Source organism: Poecilia reticulata, chromosome 17, assembly GCF_904066995.2.
Source record: "Poecilia reticulata chromosome 17, P_reticulata-male-v2, whole genome shotgun sequence".
NCBI lineage: Eukaryota > Metazoa > Chordata > Actinopteri > Cyprinodontiformes > Poeciliidae > Poecilia > Poecilia reticulata.
In genome coordinates, this window is record NC_088846.1 from 30,649,204 (window position 1) to 30,666,085 (window position 16,882).

Genomic DNA, 16,882 nt, shown 5'->3' on the forward strand with positions numbered 1-16,882 from the left:
CATGCCCGTGGGGCCAGCTGGAGGCCCTGGAAGGCCGGCAGAGGGGCCGGCCGGCTGGACGCTCGGACGGAGCACAGGGACGCTCGGTAGGATCGGGTATCACCACGGGGACTGTGGCGACTGGAGACCGGCTGGGAGTGGTGGCTGGAGCGTAAGCTGGAACTGGCGGAGGTGGCGTGAACGGTGCAGAGGTGACAGAGCGGAAAGATGGAACTGGAACAGGTGAGGTGAATCTTCGCTTTTGAATAAATTCCTTGTGGAGCTCATGAGCTATCTCCAACATGCACGGGTCTTCTCTGAACAGATTGAATAAGTTAAAAAATCCTCTTCAAACTCTATATTGAAAATGTACTTGAACTTGAGAAGTGGGTATACAGGTGGAGCTGCTGGGGTGGTTACTGGGTCCATGATGAACAAGCGTTCCTCATCGGTCAGATCCTACTGTCAGGTTGTGGGGGTGATGGTGGTGAGAATGAACGCCGGAGACCCAGATGAAGGTAATGATGATGAGTTTTAATGGTGAGACGGTGACAGTCCTGGCTCAGGCAGCACGGCAGCAAACAAGCACGTAGCTAATATACCGGTAGCAGCTGACATACGGACTGAACACAGAAACAAACAACCTCAGGACTTCACAGTTCAACTGAGGGGAAAACTGACTAACTGACAAGCAACGTGAGATGCTAACAACGACAAGGGTCTGACAACAGGTGGGACTAAATACACTAGAAAGGTAATCACAGGACAGTAGAAGGAGAAAAGCCTTTTATCAGACAAACTGTTCTTGAACTTCCAAATCTCTTCCCAGATTGCAATGAATGGTAACATTGTTCAAGTGTTAAATTCATAAGAAGTCGCATCAATGGCTTCCCCAAAGCCTTGCAGAGGATTCTAACATGGAACAAGCTGCTTTGTTTGGATAAAATCAGAACCGAATGTTTTTGTCCTGTGATGGACTGGCAACACGTCCAGGGTTCACCCGCCTCCCACCGGCTGGACATCAGCACCTGGAGCCCCTCAGGTAAAATGTCTGCACTCTGAATACACCGTCACCATGGAAAGTCAGGATGGTGGCAACACTGGGTGTAGTTATCTGTAGCAGTGGAGGGGAATCTGGTTGATGGGAACATTAATGAAATTAAATAAAGAGCAATCCTCAAAGACAACTTGTTCCTAAATAAACTACAGAGTGACATGATACGACCTGCTCTACAAAATCAGAACAAAGCTTCAGGCATGAACAGTTAGTGAAAATAAAAACTGTTTCCTGTAATACTGGCTCAACTACAAACGTCTGTCATGGTTTTATGGTGGCACTTTCTGTTGGAAGATTAACTTGGACCCGCCCAGAACAGAACAGGTGGTTTGAGGTGACCTGAGGTTTCCCAGCTGTGTTAAGGTCACTTAGTGGCAGGACTGTTTCCAGGAAGCCAGTGTAGTTATCAACATTGGTGGGTTGCAGATAATTGCAATAACTTGAATATTTCTGTGGGAAAACATTACAGTAAAAAGTAGTTTTACTAGACTGTACTTTTAGATTCATACCTGATATCAAATAAGGTCATGATAGGGAGGGTTTTAACATTCATGTGGACACTAAGCGATAAAAGTAACCTCTAATGCATTCTTAGACTAAATTATTTAAAAACTTTCACATTCCCGTTGAACCATTTGTTCACATTACGTAGATATCAATAATTAACACTTCTGTAGGTCTTATCAGATGACTGTGCACAGTTTGACATGACGCTGACCTGCTGCATAGTTGGCTCATGTCCTGCATCTGAGCTGCCAAGTGAAATAGGTCAGCCTATAGTCAGTAAGTAAATGATCAATCAGAAGGTGATGAGTCTTGCAAAGTGTGAAAAGAAATGGCTAAACTTGAGCAAAAAGTTCACCAATGCTTGTCAGAATGGAGCAAGTCAACACTGAACGTAGGCGGCAGGCATGGGGCGAGGGGTGAGAAGAAGCAGCAGCAGATCTTTAAAGGATTAAAAGTGCAGCAGAGCAGAGAATAAGAAAGAAAAACAAATATTTAATGACGTCTTTGGCTAAATCCAGAATGGGCATGCAGAGGCAAAGCACAGGGATCCAGACACAATAGGAGGCATGAAAGCAATGCACAAAAGTTTTAAACCACTAACTCTCCTTCCAAGGAGTGATGGGGGTCTGGAGGTGCCAGGGAGGGAGGAATGGTTTCAAGTTGCTTTAATGTCTGATTATTAACAGAGATAGAGCACCCTCGCCTGTTGAGAAAGGTGTACGTAATGTTAAAGTTACTGTCCCTCAATGGAATATATAGTAGTCAGTCCCAGTGACTGTTTGACTCACGGTTTAGCCAGAAACGCAGCCCAAACCGCATCCCCCTCCCCTGACAGTTTCCAGCAGCACAGGTGATACATGTGAGGGCCCCGGTCATTGGCCCCGCCCCCCGACCCGACGCTGACTTGTTCTGCTAGTGCAGTGGTCAATATCAATAGTTATTGCAGGGGTCACCAACTCCAGTCCTCGAGGGCCACCGTCCTGCAACCTTTAGATGTCTCTGCTCAAACTCACCTGGATCAAATAAACTGCTCATTTCCAGCCTATTGCAGAGAGGAATGAATGCTGGTGAGGAAATTCAGACATTTTGGAGCAGAGGTGAATCTAAAGCTGCAGGATGGTGGTAGCCCTGGAGGACTGGAGTTGGTGACCCCTGAGTTATTTGCGAAGGTCAATGCTATTCTTTGGGATTTGGCTGCATTTTGACATATTTTCTGTCCAGTACTTGTACGTGACCCTGCCAGGGCAGTTTGCAGTGTTTGCTTAAAAAATAGGAAAGTGGACAAGTGAAGGACGGAGGAGGAATTATGAGGCCAGAGAATATCTAAATACTAACACAATAAAAATTACCTAAAAATCCTGAGAAACCTGACAAAGGACCAAGGAAATGCATCCTCTTCTGTACGACAGGATATCAGCATCAATAGTGAACTTGTTAATGCTAAAATCCAATTATACAATTCAAACTCTGCTACACTGTAAAAAAAAAGAATGTCTCTAATTTTTGTAGAAAAACGGTAAAAACAGCTGCTGGTATTTTACCGTAAATTAGAGACGTTTTTCTTTTTGTTTTTATTTTTTTACAGTGTATCTCTTAATATTTACGGTTTTCAGCCAAACAAATCTGAACATTTTGCTTTTGTTAAATGCTGACTGTAATTAAGTGTCTAAATACTCAGAGTAAACTGTAATCTGGAGACGCCACACTCATGGCTCATTCCTTGAGTTCAGCTGCTGTTTTGTGCCCGAGGGATTCAGAGATCCAAGTGGTTAAAAATACCTGACAAAAAGTTTGTTAAAAAGCAGCCAATGTATGACGTCACATATCAGAAAATCATTTCAAAAGGCAAAGTCTGGCTTCTTTGAGAAATAAAGGATCCTAACATGTGGCCAGAATGTAAGCTCATTTTTCTATGTTTTTGGGGGGAGATCAAGAAAAGATGTTTGACTTCCAGTGTTTGATGAGATGATGCACAAAACCATAAACTCAATGATCTAATCAACAGTGTGGAACAGACATTAACCATCAGGAGAGAAAGAAAACAAATGTACTAAAGAAAGAGACTCTACAACATAAAACAGGGTGATGTTAAATGAGAATCAAATATCTGAAAGAGGAAACTATAATTATCTGAATGTGGAGAACAAAACAACAATATTCAGGCCCAGATGGAGTTAATTAAACTACATGATATAAACAAAATGTGATGTCAGGAAAAAAGTAAATCTGCGAAGAAAACAGGAATCTATGATGCAGCAACTTGAGCTCACTGTGGTTAGGATCCTAAAAAATCCCCTTCACAAAATGCAGTGACTTGGACCCATTGCCCATGTAGCTGAGAGACACTCAGATGTTTCTGCAGAGGGAACAGGCTGCTCTGAACCGCTCAAAGCACTGAGCTGTTTTTCACCGTCAGAAAGTGCAACTGAGGCAGGAGATTAAAAGTCTATAGTCCAAAGATGAAAGAACAATCAACCAATACAATCAATCCAAGAGATTTATTCTTGATTAGATTAGGATCAATCCAAGTCAGGTGACTGTGCAACAGCAGACACTACAAACATGTTTCAACTTTTAGAAATTACATTAAAACATTTACTTTGGTCATATCTATGTAAGGAGAGGCTGCTAACAAGATACCTACAGATCAACTTGTTTTGTAAGGGAGGCTATTAGTGTCCAATGCACCTGTGCACTAAAGCAGATTCAACATAACTTTCTTTGTCTGCCAATAAATAAATCCCAGCTGAGAAGCTGCAGAGAAAGAAAATCTGACGGGAACCACTGGTCATTTTAAAAACCAATCACAGTGGACTTTGTTCCCAAACCACTTTTCCACTTTTTTTATTATTTAATCAGCACAAGGACTGACTGGATTAAATGATGCTTCTCTGGTCAAAGGGCGCTTTATAAAAGATATGACGTACATCCAACATTAAGGTCAATAAGGCACAGGGGTCTGAAACCGCAAGATGAGAAAGATAACACAATTAAGATATATATATATATATATATCACACTATATGGCCAATTTAATCCAAATAAACTCTTTTTGGGGATTAATAGGAACATTTGGCTTTAGTAAAACTTCAAAATCTATCTGGAATAGCATGAGGAACCATTTAAACTCATTTAATTGTTAAATTGTGTAAAGGTTCATTCAGAGGCTGCAGAAATTCATGAGACCATAAAGTTAAAATAAGTAGGAAGATAAAAACAGTTCATGACATGCTGCCTTTTTTATCCTTATTTTCTAAATCGCTGATGTTGGAACATTTAACCTGAGTCCGATGGACGTTTCCTGACGTTCAGCCTTTAACATTGATTGTCTAGATGTCCAATAATGATCAGGATAACATGAGAAAATTAAATCCTATTCAAAGTCTACCTCACCAATAAAGTTTATGCATTGATTGCAATCAAATAATTTAGATAAAGCCTTGTAAATTTAAGTCAGAATTTCATTCATCACATTTGTATCACTGCCCTACACAAGATTTTATTGCATTCATTTTGTGTAATTAAGGTCAACTTCACAATAAGTGTCTCTCTCTTTTTTAACATTGATGAAGATTCAGTGCCGTCCCTATTTTGGTCCGAACCTCAGCTGCCCTCTGATGTAACATCCATCTTGCACAGCGACTGGGAACCTAAATATTCATTCATGTTGGTCTCTGGATTCTTGAACCCAAAGTTTAGCTACATCAGAGGAAATGCACAGGCTGGCAAGAACTGAGCTCTCAAACGGTTGCATTAGCACTTTTGGCACCATCATACTAGAGATGACTCTTTAAAATGTTCCTTTTGGAAACAAGTCCTCAGATCAGCTTTGAGAACATAAACATGCTAATTTAGCTTCTCTACTCCTGATCTTTTTGCTCTGCCGCCGTGTTTCTGTAGATCTGTGGAGATGGAAACCTTTCCCTCTGAGAAACAGATCTAAATAACAAATATCTTGTCAGCCTCTACATGTGTCAAACATCTTGTCTCCTCTCACTCCTTTCATGAAGACAAGCTGAAGTTGGCTGTATTATTCTGCAACCATTAAAGTCAACTTCAATCTGAGGTCCGTATTTTAAAGCTGGAGTAAGATGCTTTGATGCTTACCAGGGTATGACACAGAGTAGTCCCTGGTATTCCTTTGACAGCAACATGTTTGCATTTTACTGCCGCAGGCTGGTAGATATTAGCAGAACCTCCACCTGAATAGCCTGCAAAGCTTTCCACTGCATTTTATCTGATTTAAGCTGAAAGAAAGAGATGTGGCACTGCTACACTTTCAAATCAGATTCAGGTTCAGTTCACTTTCATCTCTGAGGCAGTTAAAGGCCTTACTGAAGAGATCATGATCACATTGTGGTGAATTGGATTAAACCAACAAACTCGACTGACTTCACTCATCACTAGGATCATTGGAATATTTAGCTTGTAATCTCCAGGACAAACCAGGAAGAAAACTTGAGACAGGGAAAACAATAAAAACAGACAGTCTATTAAATGGGCTGTTGGTTTTGGGAGTCTGTGTGTCTTCAGTGCACTTCAGTGAGTTTAACTAAGCTACCAACCGGATGAAGACATGAACTGTTAGTAGAGATAAAAACAGTTTCTTGTTGTACCATTTCAACCACAAACTGCTCTGAGAAAAATCAACCAAAGTTGGAAAGTTGTCAACATTTTAGAGTCAATGAGCCTTTTAGTTTTTTACATTTTTATGGTTTTATTGTTGCATTGTCTGGAGGGATTTAAATGTTTCATGTAGATCCACCCAAAGCATAAAACGGCACTGTTTTATAGTAATATGAGTTATGTCAGGTTTATTAATCATAAGTTCACCAGCTGGAAGGATTGTTTTCAGGAAGCATTGTAGCTTCATAATTATATTCTCCTGAATATAATTTAAATTGATGCTTCTTTACTATAACTCCATGACATTATGAGGATATTGATCCTGCTCCTGGTTATGTGTGGTGATCTGTGAGAACATGAAATTATTTATTTCTACAGTGCAGCTTTATGTAAATAATTCCAGACAATTCAGTTTGCTCAAAAGCTCAGGTTCGTGTCAACTCAACAATTTGGCCACATTATGTTCAATTTAACATTTTATGATCTAAATATAAACAAGGTTTGAGTTTCATACATGCAACTTATTAATGATGCCCAATTCATAACCCAGACAGGATCAGCTAAAAAGACAAAAAGTAAAACACCTCATGCCTTGAAGGATAATTACAATCCCAATAAATCAAACTGTTTGTTTCCATTTTTTAAATTAAGTTTTTAGTTTTTTTTAGACATGTTTATCTATAATGTATTTGGTCTCAGTGGTCTGTCTGTGCTTGTAGTATCAAGTGTTTCTTTGTGGAAATATAATTATTAAAATATTAAAGGCTAAAGCTAATTCCAGGATTACAGCCCCCTCTGGTGGTCACGAAATAAAACTACATCACAATTGGAGATTTATTTTATGATACGTCATGTTATGATGGGACAGAAATAGAGGATTTTACAGCTTATAATGTAAAATCCTAATGGGGCCCCAGGGGTCCAATAGGCTGTCTGCTGCAGCGCTGCCCAGCTCCAGGCCTCCATAGCTGCCATCCTGCAGCTCTCAGATGGATTCCTACTCAACCTGAATGTCTCGACAATGTCTCGTCTCATTGGACTGCAACAAGTGGTACTACTGGCCAAGAACCCCCCAGCTAGCACAGACTGATGAATGCGGATAACTTAATACTTAGATTTGAGTAAAGTGGGTTCTTAATTTTTGCCGTCTTACCTTTTACTGTGACATAATGAATGTATAAGATTATATAGTCCACTGACACCAGATGAGGAAGGTCAACAGGTCATCCAAACCAGGGCCGTGCAGAGACCACTAAAGGGCAGGAGCTCAAAAAAAGGACCCATCTAACCGCATTTTAGAACAGAATATTAACAAACAGCTTTCAGAGTTTAATAATGATAAATTACAAAACTGTGAGATATACAATCAAAGTTAACAAACATCTCTATATAGAGCATAACTCTATGCATATGTAAGATATTTTATTAGTAATTTCTTTCTGCAGGTCTAGTTTGTTTTAGGAAAGTTTTGCGATATTCAAACCCGAAATTTAGCAGGATATGTAAATCAGAGCTGGACCACCAGACTCCGATCCAGTTTCTAAACGCACCATCTGTGGCGCAGGGCGAATTCTGACTGCCATTTATGTATTTTCTGTCATTTTAACTTAAACATCCATAACGATAAATCTCCCGCTGCGCATGACGGTGTGTGTTTCCGTCTCCGGTTGCGCGACGACGTACACGCCCTTTTTTATTTGTTATCAGAACCACATCTAAACCTAAAACTGTTTCTGTTTCAATAAAAACTTAAAGAAAATTCATCTGATTTATTTACAGAAACCCTCATTAACTAAACAATGAATTCCCTTCAGAACTGCAGAACATTGTGGATTACTAACTAAACTTTCTTAACCAGCTATATTACAGAATTAATCCAACTGTTTAAAGGAGAAAATAAGGCAAAATAAATATCAAGTTGGTGATTCTAATTTCTTGTTTATATTTTAGAAATATTTAAATCATGTTGACTCTACACACAGCTTGTTAGGCCACGTGTGTTTGTTGTTTTAGTGAATTTTAAAGCTTGTGCCTTTAGTAACTGTTGGTAACATTGTTGTTGCTACATAAATTAAAATAATTTTATTGTCCAGTATCAAGTGGACATGATTAAAACGAGGAACTAAAGTCCAAATAAATTAAAACTGTTAATTAACATTTATATTAAATGGCCTGAAGAGTTTATTTCAGTAGACACAAAACTGAGTGTAAAAGGTGCTAAGAGCCAAATAAAATTGTTTCAGGAAACCTTCCTCGGATCTGCTGATCAAGAACATCTGAAGGATTAAATTAAAATCTACAAAATAATAGAGAAAATAACACAAAGCGCAGTGACTCAACACGGCCACCAGATGGCGGTAGTGAAACGAAGAGGAGCCAAAAGACTCTGTGGTTCCTGTCCTCAGCTGTTGGACCTCACCTGATGTCTGAGTCTGCGCAGTAACAGTGAGTTCATCAGAGAGAGACTGGACCCAGGAAACCCAGTTCCCTCTGGAACCCTGCTCCACCAGGGTTCCAGAGGGAACTGGTGGAGCAGATACTGGGAGGACTGGAGATCGAGAGAGACTGTTTGGGTTTCTAATGGCTGCAGATCTAACACCGGCATCCGGTCCAGTTTCTCTGTGTTTGCAGTGTTGGATCAGTTTCTGTTCTGTGGGCCGAACTGGACCGGGCTCCGGGTCGTGTTTCCTGTCGGTTCTGTCCCGTTCGGAACCTCGTGGTGCTTTCAGTTAGGTCTCCTCCATCACCACTTCACAAAATGTTTTTTTGAAATTAATTATTTCACAAATTAATTTCTATGAAATGATCCATAAAGTTTGCATTAAATTCTGTTTACATTCAGTTTGGTTCTGATCGTTTGGACCAAGAGACTCGTACAAAACGCTATATTGGTCATTTTGTACCTTTATAGTTTCATAGAATAAAAAAAAGTGATTCCAGTAATATGACTCCAATGAATATCAGCTATAGCTGATATTCATTATGTTTTCTGAACCAATCCCGGATCAGAACCAGAATCTAAGTTTAATATTTCAGAGAAAATAAACATTTAAATAAAAACAATCATGAGATATGAGCGTTTATTTCTGTCATTATTGAAAATATAACATGTGCAAGTGGTGAAGGGTTGAAATGACCCGGATCGTAGGACTGGTTCTGATCTAACCAGATGAACTTTGACCTCCTGCTGCAGACTTCAGAGCCACCATGAAGCTGTGCTACTGAACCTCGTTATTGATTAATAAACACACCAGAGTCATCTCTAATTTAACTCATTTATGTCTTTATAAGCTTGTTTATTGGTCCCCACAACCCTTTTACTATGAGAAATAATACAGGACATGGTGGAACCATAACCTGGTCTTTGTTTGGGACGATGTTCTGAGCTGAACTCTTCCTCTGAATCCTTCAAATGTTTACCATCAGTCCTTCACAGCCTGCTGTGGTACTGATGGTCTGCTCAGTCACTGTGTCCATGATGTAGACCAAGGCTGAACCCTGACCTTTCCCACCAAACCTCCTGCTGCTGATGCTCCTCAAACGACTCCTAGTTGTGACCGATGATGGTGGAGAGGCTGGGATGGGAGAAACTGATTCTGTATGTTTATAATATATAATTATGGTAAAGAGAATCTGTGGCTGATTATAGATAACCAATCAGGTGGAGCCAGTTTATGACTTTATGATATTTCTCCATTTGCAGCAGCTTTAAAATGTGGAACAAACTGTGAATAGATAAGTCAGTCTGAGTGAAAATGTGGATTTGGAGTTTTCTAATTATGTCAAACACATACAACTAAAAAAAATAAAAGTAAATGTTGGCACACTCCAAGTTAGCTTAGTGACAAAACGGGCCTAAAAGTTTCAGAAGAATCATCTCCCTGCCTGCTGAGATTCCTGGGGGTTTAAACAATATACGCTCATTTACATCCCATTGACCCCACCCTCAGCACTAACTGGGAGCAGTTATGACTGGGACAGTATGGAAACAACAGTGAGACTTTGTCTGGTTTAGCTAGTTAGAAATATATATTTTAAAAAGTTTTCAGCTGTGAGCTAACCTAACTTTACCCCTTAATCCCTCATTTGTCATGTCAGTGAACCATAAACTGGAATTAAACCACCACTATCATAGCATCATAGAGTAATACTGTATTTTCCGCACTATAAGGCGCATAGAATATACACCTCAGTTTGAGTTGCCAATTTGCTCCGTACTCTACCACATTTATAAAGAAATGGTCCCCAGTACTTTATATAACAGGCCGCCCCAGTCATTGTTTCACTCCCGATGTTGGGGTAGCGATATTGTGCCCAGCTAGTTCTGGGTAACACAGACCAACCAACACTCTGCCGCTGCAGTCTCTGTCTCTCCTCTCCCCCCATGGCTTTAAATGTATTATCAAACTTTATTAACAAACCAGCGTTCTGACAACTATCCCAGCATGCACCGCGCACTTCTTCTACGGGGAAAATGAAGTCGGCGGCTGCTTACCGTAGCTGCTGGACCTGTTGGGGCTCAATATTGGTCCATATATAAGGCGCACCTGGTTATAAGGTTCACTGTGGGCTTCTGAGGAAACTGAAGGTTTTTAGGCGCCTTATAGTGCAGAAAATACGGTAAATTAAAACATTTAGTTTTATATCTCTAACATTCTCAGGGAGCAGTAAGAATTTAATGACATAACACATGACTAATATTTAGAAAGACTGTACTTATCAATGAACATGAAGGAGGAAACCAACTACATACCTGGAGTTAGAGGTGGAGCAACAAGAGAGGAGGAGGTTTAAATACTCACTGAAGAGAAAACCTTCAGATCATCAGCAGAGCTGCAGTTCAGATTAAACGACTCAGCAAGTGAATCAAATATTGGTGAGTACGAATCCTGATCTTTACTGAGTTTTTATAGGCTGTACAAGCTCAGCTTAACAGTTTCAGGAAGTTATGATTAGATTATCTTGGTGAAAAGTCAGTTTTTACTAAAAATAGTGACTGAAATTCATAAAAAGTTTTGAATAATTCATAATTATGTTTTTGATCAATGTAGACATTAAATCATCCATCCGTTCTCTATGCCCATACAGAGTAGCATGTGGTTTTCTCCAGCAATAACAGGGTTTTCTGGTCCATCACAGGACAACACAGAGACACTATAAACACACAGTCATAGCTAAAGTGGAGCTCAGTGAGTCAACAGAAACTAACAGTCATGTACCAGGGGTGTTAAACTCCAGTCCTCTGCTGTCCTGCAGGTTTTAGATGTGTCACAGGTACAAAACACTGGAATGAAACGGCTTAATCACCTCCTCCTTCTGTAGATCAGTTCTCCAGAGCCTTAATGACCTGATTGTTCTATTCAGATGGTGAAGCAGAGGCTCCTCTAATGGTTGCAGGACAGCTGCCCTCAGGACCGGAGTTTGAAACCTAGAGCTAATTTACATCTGTCTATCTTGTTACAGTTTGTAACTTTGAGCAAGAAGCTGTTCTTCTGATAATGAAGGTCTCAGATTAGACTGAGTCACTGGTCTGACTGGGAGCTGTGCACTGATAAAGGAGAACCAGTTTGTTAGAGAGGACGAGACGCAGCTCTTGGAAATCTGTCCTTCTGTCTCACAGGGCAAAACTAAAGACTTTAGACATATAACTTCAGCAGCAAATATTTATATAAAGACTCCTCTGTCCAACAAAATAACATTTCCAACTTTAAGAAGTGCAAAGTCATTACAGGTCTGCTTCTAAAAATATATATTTATCTCTACTTGTCCAGCAGCTTCATAAAACACAACTAATCATTCCTGAATTGTTTCAAAGGCTAGTTAAGTGTGCATTCAGACCAGATAGTCCGTTAGACTCGGTTCAATTAGAGACTAAAATTGCAACATTTGTTACATTTTCAGAATTGCTGTTCGCATTCACACTGCTCTATCAAACAACTAAAACTAACTGAAAAACCTGTTCCCCCCCTTTGCCTGTGGGGGCGCTGCACCAAGAACTACTGAAGGAATCGACACAAAACCTCTGAAGAAGACCAGCGCAACTTCTTTCTTCACAAAAAGTAAACCAAAACGGAGCGGTGTCAGATTTTAGCTGTTGTAGGATTTCTTATAGTGATGGGTAAATGAGGCGTTTCGACTCATAGCAACACTGTATTGATACTGTGTCGATACTGTGTCACTCAATACTGACACCTGCTGGACATTAAAAATTCCTACAGGTAACATAGTGATTTGATGACCAAGTCTATACAATAAGATTTAAGTTTTGTATTTTATTGAATATTATATAGTGTATTATGTCTCATCTTCAGTTACATTTAAAATATATTTGATATACAGTCAATAAAAAATGTGAACATGAACCATAAAGTAAAAATTTAAGTTAATGTGTTTGGAATGAGGATTCATGGACTGTTTTTTCCCCACACATTTTTATTAAAAAAAAAAGTTTTTACAACATTTTGAAATTAAGCCTGTTACGCTTTTTGACAAAACTTCTGCTGTAGAGAAAATGAAGTAAACTCTACATTTACAGCGAACCCTTGTTTTTCTTAGGGGTTGCGTTCCGAAAATAACCCGTGAGGCGAAATCCGTGAAGTAGTTACCTTTAGTTTTTACAGTTATTACACAGCATAAATAAATACATTGAAACCAAAGAACAAAACCTGTTTTCAGGTCAGCGGATGTGCGTGAGCATCAATCAGCCTTAATGTGATCAGCAGTCATGTCATTAAAGCGTCTCCTCCAACCCGCCCCGCCAGATTCACAGCTGGATCTACCGCAGAGCGACGGATCTCATCAAACGAGCCTCCGGTCGGGTTCTGCTGCCTCTGGCCAGTTTTATTTTCTCCAGCAGACATTGAAAGTTTCAGTTTCCATGCTTGAGTGGCCAATCTGTATTAAACACTGTAACGTTATTGGTACTCGGGTAGCGCGGAGACTGTTTTTAACAATCATATGGTCAATTAGGACGAAGAACACTGTGGGGAAAAAACTGCACAAAAAAATCTGCGAAAACAAACCGTGAAAAGTGAACCGCGTTACAGCGAGGGTTCACTGTATATGAAATAATTTATAAAAAGCAACTGAGTAATTTGTAGAATGGCTGCATATCTGAGTTTATCTAGGTGTATCTGAGACTTTATTCTCATGCCTGGCCTCATAATACCTCAGCATCGAAAAGGTGGATTTATTTAAATAGACAGTTTAGAGTAACACTTTATTTCAAGGGGGTGAATAAGACTGTCATGACACTTTTATAAACATGACATAACACCTGTCATGAACATGAATAAGCCTGTATGAATATTTATGACTGTTGTCATAAAGCGTCATTCGGTAAATTATGACACTTTTAATACAAAGTTGACTTCTTTTAAAATGTCTGTTATGACAACTTGTCATTACCTTTAATAACATAAAGTTACCTAATTTTTAAAGTGCAATCAGTAATACTTTTATAACAAATTTATATCAGTAATGATTTATTGGTTAATGTCAGTTAAGTTGTGTTTACTCTGTAAAAACTGATGGCCAATCTTATGTTCTTGTATCATTATCAGATTATGTTTCAATGTGTTTTCTGATATTATTAGGAGCAAAGATGAAGGCAGAGGACATCTTGGAGGCTTTGGAGGAACTAGGTCAGGAAGAGCTTGAGAAATTCAAATGGTACCTGCAGCAGCCTGACACTGTCCCTGGACTCCCCGGGATCAAGAAGGGATTCATTGAAAAAGCAAAAAGCACCAATGTTGTGGACTTGATGGTGCAGACCTACACACTTCAGCAATGCGTGGAGGTGACCAGCAAGATTTTAGAGAAAATTGACAGGAATGACCTGCAGAAGCTATTGCACCAGTAAAAGTGGCGTAATAGCTCAAAACCGAACAGCAAACCTCTGGAGCTGCTCTGTAGAACCAACCAACATGCGTCTCCTCACTCTGTTCTGTTCTAAAACACAAGCAACTTGGTTCCTCTGAGAGAAGAATCTGAAGGCAGATCCAATTCACCACACGAAATACGCAATTAATATCAATTCAGTCTTTATTAACAGACCTCAGATCCAGTTACATAAACAATAGGATAATAGCAGTAAGATTCCTTTTGAATTTATTTACTTATTGTTTTATTTTAAAAAGCCAACGAAAGATAAAACGATTTATTTTGGGTTTGAATTCAATTTAATAGAATGTTTTCTCCACATTTTTATGTTTCTCAGTTCCTGATTCTTGTAAATTCTTTAATCTTGAAAATATTTTTTTAAAGAAATGTTTCAATCTGTGTCTGGATTTCCTGAACATTTCCAATGTTCAGGAAACATTCCGTTTCTAACCCCTTTAAAACACCTGGTGCTACATGTTAAACCAAATAAAACATAAACAAATCTAAGCGATGCAGGACGGTTCTACAGAACTGGACCTGGACACCCAGCCAAACTCAGCCACAGTAAAACTCACTGAACCATCTCAGATCGTCATTATTTCAGTTCCTCTCTAGGTTCTCTATGAGGGCAGAACATACATTATGGCATTTTTGTTTTTTATTTTAAACATTGTAGTTGGTGGATGATGCCTGTAAAAGCCCTTGTCCAGGAGCAGAACTCAATACATTATAATAGTTTAAAACTATTAAAGAAATACTAAAATTATATATTATGACAATTAAGTATAAATATTCAGATAAATAATTATAAAAGTATCAATTAAATTAAAAATATTTTTTATACATTTTCCAACTCCACTGAAATTTGTCCCAAGTTTTTGTCAACACTGTCAGTAAATAAAAAAAAATTAGGCATTATTGGGGGGCACCAGAACTTCTGAGGACCCCATAACCACTTCCCTTCTCTTCCTTTGCTAAGAGGGCTAGTTAGCTCTGGTTAGCTTATGTTATTCTTTAGTTTTCTCTTCTTTTTATTCCTAAGTTGTTTGTCACAACCATGATGTGTCAACACCATAACTGACAATTTACAAAACTTTGATGACATTTTGTGAAATAAAAGCTTAATTTTGATCAGGGGTGAAAGTAGTTTTAAATTCTTGGGGATACTATGAGAAAAGTATATATATATATATATATATATATATATATATATATATATATATATATATAATTAAGAGAGGAAAAATTCTAAAGCTTATTAACCCTTTTTAAAACCTTTTGACTCATTATATCTTCTCTTATGATTCAGAAAATGCTGTGCGCAAAGACTGAGATCACGCAGAGATAACAGCGTCACAATAATCAGCATTTATTCAAGACAGATGCATACGATCACCAGAAAAACACATCACATAACATCAGAAACACAAACACAAACAACACATGAATTTACCTGAGAGAGAAAAAGACAAAAGATGGAAACGACAAACAAAAAGCAAATACGTCTTTGGAGAAATTGCAAAGAGCAAAATCTGATTTGTTACTCCTGTGTACAAACTTTTATAGTAAAGCCGTATTCTTGTTCTTAATGTATTCAAATGAGGCATATCTTTGCTCATCCAACCAGCAGCTGTCACTGACCCTCTTTAAAGTGGTTCGAAACTCCCTGTAATTTGTTTTCAAGATCAAACACCAGTTGTCACCATTATCTAAACAAAGTGGAACCAGAGCTTCTCCTCCACTGGCCTGAACTCAGGATATTTTATGGCTTTTCACAGATCAGTGTGAAGCTGGAGCTTCTCCTGATTGTTTGCCACACAAAGGGCAGATCAGAAGATCTTGGCAAACAGTCTGCTGTAACTACAGGTTACATGAAGGTCAATAGGGCAGAATAAGTTATTAATCTGAAAACTATAATTAGGCTATTTCAATCAAAACATGTTAAGTTTTAAAACTAGAATATTTTAAATTTATTTTCTTAACAATCCCTCTTTTAATCTCTTTATCTCTTTAAAGAGATTACACTAAAATATACATTTAAAATATAGTATGAAAACGTACAAGCCCAAATTCAGAAACACCATCTTATAGCTGAAAAATTACGCCCCCCTTTTTAGTATGCAACCTTCTACATAACATTTGTTGTTTAAATGTCAGCATATTCATTGCAAATAAAATCAGACCAAATCAGACAGCAAAATCATATAAAGGATTAAAACCCTAAAATAAATGTTCAAAGTTGTGTAGCCCAAAGTCATGACTTAACAGAAAAATGATTTAAAATGCATAAATTTATCAATACTTAACAGAAACTTTATCAGAAATCTTAATGTTATACTTAAAATGAGTTTTTAAAAATTCAAATATTTCTTATGTAAATAGGATGATACACAAATATTTGTCCAAAATTATTAATGAAATGAATGAGCAAGTTAGGCACAATACACTGCGTATAAAAGACTTACAAACTATCAATAAATTTCCAGTTGCTGTGAAAGAAAGAATTGATTAGTAATAGTTTTGTACAATTTTTTCAACATATATTCATTTTGTGTCTCTGTGTTCCTTGATGCTTCTTGAAGTAAAATGAGTTCGTTGGCAAGTCGTAGACGAAAGATGAAAACTTGGAAACAGGAAAAACAACAAAGATGATCCTGTCGTCTCCAGCAGCCCATTTTCCTTACGGTTTTGAACTCAGGCTCATCACCTGAGTAATCGATGCTCACCTTTGGGGATTATTGTGCCCACATTTTGGTGAGTGTAACAAAGAGGCCGTTCCCTCTTTTCCAATTTGATGACATCAAAAGCAGAATAGAATAAAAGAAATCCTGA

At 38.5% G+C, this 16,882-nt stretch overlaps 1 long non-coding RNA gene across 1 annotated transcript; it reads left to right on the plus strand.

The window, feature by feature from the left end:
* The first annotated feature begins 11,002 nt into the window (after positions 1-11,002).
* On the plus strand, positions 11,003-15,181 carry LOC145548129 (uncharacterized). Its single transcript, XR_014084424.1, has 3 exons — positions 11,003-11,045; positions 12,071-12,228; positions 13,765-15,181. It is a non-coding gene; the product is annotated as an uncharacterized LOC145548129 (long non-coding RNA).
* Positions 15,182-16,882: the final 1,701 nt, after the last annotated feature.